Source organism: Triticum urartu, chromosome 4A, assembly GCF_056163025.1.
Source record: "Triticum urartu cultivar PI428250 chromosome 4A, HENAU_Tu73, whole genome shotgun sequence".
Classification (NCBI taxonomy): Eukaryota; Viridiplantae; Streptophyta; class Magnoliopsida; order Poales; family Poaceae; genus Triticum; species Triticum urartu.
The window spans coordinates 587,987,212-587,993,992 of NC_141876.1; positions in this window are offsets into that span (position 1 = coordinate 587,987,212).

The following is a 6,781-nucleotide window of genomic DNA, read 5'->3' on the forward strand; positions in this document are numbered from 1 at the left end:
CTGAAAGTCAAAATTAATATGACTTTATAAAGCACAAATAAAGATCTTGTTGGGTAACAGTAAATCATATTACATTTTTATTAACCCAGTTAGGTTTTCCATGAATTGTACACCACATACTTTTGGACCAAATTCTATAAAAATGGAAAAATAGACACATTCTGCGTTGCTTTAAATATACATGGGCACGATAATAATCATGTAATTGCACTGAGCTACCCAACTCGTAAGAAAATTAAGAGCATCTTGCTATCAAAATAAAAAGGGAGATGCACAAAACATAGGATTGTTCTAGCATACAACATCAGAAGAAGCATCATTCTATCATTAATTAAAAACCAGGAAGCAAAACCCTAGTACATGGAACACTTACCAGGGACCAGCCGCTTCGGATTTGTCGCTCTGACCTCTCATCAAACAGCCGACAATAAAATAGGAGAAGGTCTACACAAACTGACAAAACGCAGTGATATGCCGCAAAAATACAACCTATCTTGCGAACAATCAACCAATCACAAAAAATAAGAAAAATAAATAAGAAAATGTGCTCACCTCATGGTCACAACCGAGAAGCTCCATCTTGCCTATCATCAGCAGTTGGCCCACTCCAATGCCCTAGAACAACCAGCATTATCCACAAGAACCCTACAAAATCAACAAGTTCAGGGACATGGGGAAAATCTTAGCATAACAACCAAAGAATCGGAGAAATCACCGCACCTCTGAAACTCTGCCTACTAAATGAACTGCTAAATGATCATGAAAGTAGGTGAGGGAGTCCTGGATTAGGGGGTCTCCGGACAGCCGGACTATCTCTATTGGCCGGATTGTTGGACTATGAAGATACAAGATTGAAGACTTCGTCTCGTGTCCGGATGGGACTCTACTTGACGTGGAAGGCAAGCTAGGCAATACGGATATGGATATCTCCTCCTTTGTAACTGACCTTGTGTAACCCTAACCCTCTCCGGTGTCTATATAAACCGAAGGGTTTTAGTCCGTAGGACAACAACCATAACATACAATCATACCATAGTCCGTGGTAGATCTACTCTTGTACTACCCATATCATCAATATCAATCAAGCAGGACGTAGGGTTTTACCTCCATCAAGAGGGCCCGAACCTGGGTAAAACATTGTGTCCCCTGCCTCCTGTTACCATCCGGCCTAGACACACAGTTAGGGACCCCCTACCCGAGATCCACCGGTTTTGACACCGACGTTGGTGCTTTCATTGAGAGTTCCTCTGTGTCGTCGTCGTTAGGCTTGATGGCTCCTACTATCATCGATAGCGATGCAGTCCAGGGCGAGACTAATCTCCCAGGACAGACCTTCGTATTCGGCGGCTTTGCACTGCGGGCTAATTCTCTTGGCCATCTGGAGCAGATTGAAAGCTATGCCCCTGGCCGTCAGGTCAGATTTGGAAGTTTGAACTACACGGCCGACATCCGCGGAGACTTGATCTTCGACGGATTCGAGCCACAGCCGGGCGCGCCGCACTGTCACGACGGGTATGACCTAGCTCTGCCGCGGAACAGTACCCCAGAGGCCGGGCCCGCATCAGCTCCGACCCTTAGCTCGGAGCCAACTGCGCCAATTGAGGACGGGTGGCTAGACACCGCCTCAGGGGCTGCAGTCTCAACGGCGATCGAGCTGATCACCAGCCTAATCCTTTGCGAAGCCCGTGACTCCAAGGTGCCGGACTCTTTTCTCGACTCCGAACCATCCGCGCCCCTGCCAATCGAATCCGATTGGGCACCGATCATGGAATTCACCACCGCGGATATCTTTCAGCACTCGCCCTTCGGCAACATTCTGAATTCACTAAGGTCTCTCTCTTTGTCAGGAGAGCCCTGGCCGAACTATGGCCAACAGGATTGGGATGCGGACGACGGAGAAATTTGACGCCCACCCACCACCCACTTCATAGCCACTGTCGATGATTTAACCAACATGCTTGACATCGACTCCGAAGACATCAACGGTATGGACGACGATGCGGGAGGCGAAGAGGAACCACCGCCCACAGGGCGCTGGACGTCCACCTCATCATATGACGTATACATGGTGGACACAGATGACGACGAGGAACGGAAGGACGCAACGAAGGCTTGTCCCCTCGAGAAGCAGTCAAAGCGGCGGCGTAAGCGCCGCCGCAAATCCCGCCTCGGCAGAAATAATGATCATACAGACCCAGCTTTGGAGCAGGGCGAACTACTGCCGGACCACGGCAATACGGAAAATCAAACCAAACAAACCAATTCTGTCAAAGATAAAAGTCCGGATGACATAACGCCGGACAGGCACCTGGAGCAGCAGAATGCCCGTCAAAGGATTGTTGCCACCGCGAGGAGTCTGAAAAAGCAGAAGCAAAGGCTCAAGGCTGTGCAGGACAGACTCCAAATCAGATGGAGTAAAGTACTCAACACAGCAGCGAAGTATGGTGGTAATCGCCCCACCAAGAGCTACCCGAAGCGGAAGTTGCTACCCGAATTTGATGAGGAGGCCCTAGATCCCCCACAACCAAAAATCAAAACGGCCACCTAGCCGGATAGACGACCTCACGGCCAACATGGAGCGGCAAACAACTCCACTCACAAGCCAATAAGCGATCCACACGAGGGCTCGCACCAAAAGGACGGCGTAACCAGATCCATCTATGGACCACGCAAGCGCACCCCAGCATATGATGCAACACAACAAGCATCAGAACAACGCGGTACACCCAGCTACAGGGGTGCCGCACACCCCCTATGTTTCACCGATGAGGTGTTAGACCATGAATTCCCAGAGGGATTCAAACCCGTAAACATAGAGTCATACGACGGAACAACAGACCCTAGGGTCTGGATTGGGGACTATATCCTTCATATCCATATGGCTCGAGGAGACGATCTCCACACCATCAAGTACTTACCCCTCAAGCTCAAAGGACTAGCTCGGCACTGGCTTAAAAGCCTCCCCGAAAACTCCATTGGAAGCTGGGAAGAGCTCGAAAACGCCTTTCAGGCAAATTTTCAAGGGACTTATGTCCGACCTCCGGATGCGGATGATTTGAGTCATATAACTCAACAGCCCGGAGAGTCAGCCCGAAAGCTTTGGAACAGGTTTCTTACTAAAAATAACCAAAATGTCGACTGTCCGGACGCCGAAGCCTTGGCAGCTTTTAAGCATAGCGTCCGTGACGAATGGCTTGCCAGACACCTCGGCCAAGAAAAGCCGAGAACAATGGCAGCATTAACAAGCCTCATGACCCACTTTTGCGTGGGTGAGGATAGCTGGCTAGCCAGATGCAGCACCAGCGACCCTAGTACATCCGAAGTTAGAGATGGAAACGAGAAATCACGGCGCAACAGCAATAACAAACGCCAGAATAAAGAAGACAGCACGAAGAGCACGGCAGTAAATGCCGAATTCAAAAGCTCTTGGCCAGGTCAGCAAAAGCCGCCCTCTAAAGGTGCCAGAGACGAACTGTCCAGCCTAAACAAAATTCTGGACCAAATATGTCAGATCCATAGCACCCCTGGTAAACCCGCTAATCATACCCATAGAGAATGTTGGGTCTTCAAGCAGTCCGGCAAGCTCAACGCCGTACACAAGGGGGAGGATACACCAAGCGAAGACGAGGATGAGCCTCTCAAGCAAGACACTGGGGAACAAAAGAAATTTCCACCAGAAGTCAAAACAGTAAACGTGTTACCGCGGAGTCCCAGAAAAATATGCCCAAGGGCCTATCACCGCGGAGTCCTGCCACTGGTCGTCTCAACCGATCACTTTCGACCATCGTGATTACTCAGCAAGTATCCGGCGTGCAGGATGGGCTGCCCTGGTATTAGACCCAATAATTGACGGATACCACTTCACACGAGTCCTGATGGACGGTTGCAGCAGTCTAAACCTGATATACCAGGATACAATCCGCGAAATGGGGATAGACCGAACGAAAATTTGCCATAGCAACACTACCTTTAAAGGAGTAATGCCAGGCCCAGGGGCTCACTGCACAGGCTCCCTGCTACTAAAGGTTATATTCGGCTTCCCCGATAACTCCTGTAGCGAACATTTAACCTTCCACATTGCTCCGTTCCAATGCAGTTATCAAGCACTACTTGGACGCGAAGCTTTTGCTCGCTTTAATGCAATACCACATTACGCTTCCCTGACGCTCAAGATGCCCGGTCCACACGGCATCATTACAGTGAATGGAAGTATTAAGCGATCCTTGCGCGCCAAAGAGAATGTAACTGCCTTGGCAGCCGCACACTAAAAACGGCCTCGCCAACTAAAGTATTTGATAGGTCGTCAAGACCACGGATGCAGTTAGATGAGTCCGGCGCTGCTATATGTAATTTATACCGGATTGATGGCCACACCCCGATTACAAATACAAGGGGCTCAACGCGTGCAGACAAGTGGCAATTTCTACTCATTTCTAGATATACATGGTCTCTTTAAAAAACCACCTTTTTGCACGACAACTTTTTCACCTAAGTTCCTCTTTTTTACAGATGACCATCATGCTACACCCGTCCAGGATACGGCACAACGGAGACACACGCACAGACGTGCAGCAGGGACCCGCTCCAAGGATTCTTTTTAGATTAAGACCTTGCGTAAACCTTTTTTACTGTCTCTTGTTGATACAAATCCACCAAATTCTCAGCACAATTGAGAAGGATGCTGACGTCTTGGCATGTGGCCACGTCAGAATAATGCACGTACCTGGACACAAGGGGCTTCTTACAAAGGGCACTATTTAGGCCCGGTTTTTAACATAAAGACCAAATACCTTAGGGAGTGTTCGGTGTCGCGAGTTTGGCCTTATATGCATCAGCTCCGAATCATTGTCTTTGGACAAATGTTGGGTTTGCCCGGCTCCTGTGTTTTGGTGCCTTACGTTCCGCTTTATCAGCTAAGGCAGCACCAGGAGAACTACTGCGATTGTGCCCTGGTTCATCCGGACGAGCACCTCAGTAGAGAAAGCCGAAAACTGACTGTCATGATATAGCGTGAGACTGGTCAACCACTCGATGACCTATCGGAATGTTAGAATTCCTCCGCCTTAACGAAGGGCCGTTTTCCGGCCAGGCATGCATGCACCCCGAGAACGGGAGAGTGCGGAGCAACTAGGGGCTATCTAGTAGCCCCACTGTGAAACTCCTATGGCTAAGTGAAAGTGTTAAAGCATTATAGTCCGGTTGCCTCGTTCGCTACGCTATCACCTCCTTAATAGGACCAAGACGTTGGGTTAAGTGTGAACACGCGTTTTTCACGAGCACCTCCGCATTATATGCGTGAGGGTTGAAGCCGACGACTGCAATCTTTCAGGTTATACACATGTATACATAAACGGCCGCACAGGAGGCATCATACTACTTTCAGGCAAAATTATAAACATAGCCTTATAAAATTTCATAAAAGCATTGTGTTTACAATGAGAATACATATCACTCAAACATAATATTCTTCGAGCACTGGGCCTCTATCAAACGAGCACCCTCGAGAACCTCCTCAAAATAGTGCTCGTCAGTCACTCGGCCTATGGACGAACCCTGCGCCGCAACAATGGTAGCGTCCATCTCGGCCCAGTATGCTTTAACGCGAGCAAGGGCCATCCGTGAGCCTTCTATGCACGCCGACCTCTTCATCGCATTAATGCGCGGCACCGCACCAAGGAACCGCTGCACTGAACTGAAATAGTTGTTCGGCTTTGGCTTTTCCGGCCATAGTTGATCCACGACAGACCTCATGGCGAGTCCGGACAACCTATTTAGTTCGGCCCATTCGGCTAGATGATCAGTCAATGGAAGCGGACGCTCTGGAACGTTGAATTGCGACCAGAACAGCTTGTTCACTTCACGATCTGTTTGACCTTGGAAGTATTTGTCCGCATCGGCAGCGCTCGCCGCCAAGTCCATATACGCATCTGCTGAACTCCACAGCCGATCCAGAGGGGCATACCGTGGATCTCTGAACTTCCTCCGTAGCATGAAGGGCTTCCCAGCCGCAATATCCACGGCTTCCAGCAGCTCCTCCTTCTTCGCTCTCATAGCAGAGTGGGTGTCTTTGTCCACAATCGTGGCCTTCTCAAGGTCCGCTGCCTTCGCTCGGTTTTCTTTTTCAAGGAGCCGGCAACGGTCGGCAGTGTCTTTTAATTCTACGGCCATCTTGGCCATATTCTCTTGGCTCTCGCAATGTGCGGCCTTCTCGGCTTTCAACTCCTCGGCCGCCTTCAAAGCAGCCGCATTACTAATCCTCGCTTGTTCCTTGGCTCGGGCAAGTTCTTCCTGCAAGGTTTCCACGGTGGCAGCTCCATCTGCAGTCACAACATATTAAAGATACTGGCATCATGCTGCTCTTACTATGTGGCGTTCACTAGATAATAACACTTACCCTGTGCCTCGTCAAGCCTCTTGTTAACAAGCTCGATGTCGGCGTCTGCCGCATCCAGTTGTCGTTTTAATTCGGCAAACTCACTAGTCTAGCTAGCCACCGGAGCTTCCACCACCTGCACATAAGGACAGTTTGGTTATTGCCTGGGACTATGATCCTCTGTTCGCCGCTGTTCTCGACGACAACCAGAGTCTCAGGGGCTACTATCTACACAGGGCACACCTAACATGTGCGGTACTATCACATATTATCTCACATACCTCAAAGCCTGTCAGTAGACTCATAAAGGCTTCATGTAATCCGCTTTCGGCGGACGAAATTCTCTCCATCACCGTACCCATCAGCGTACGGTGTTCTTCTGAGATGGCCGCTCGCCCCACCAACTCC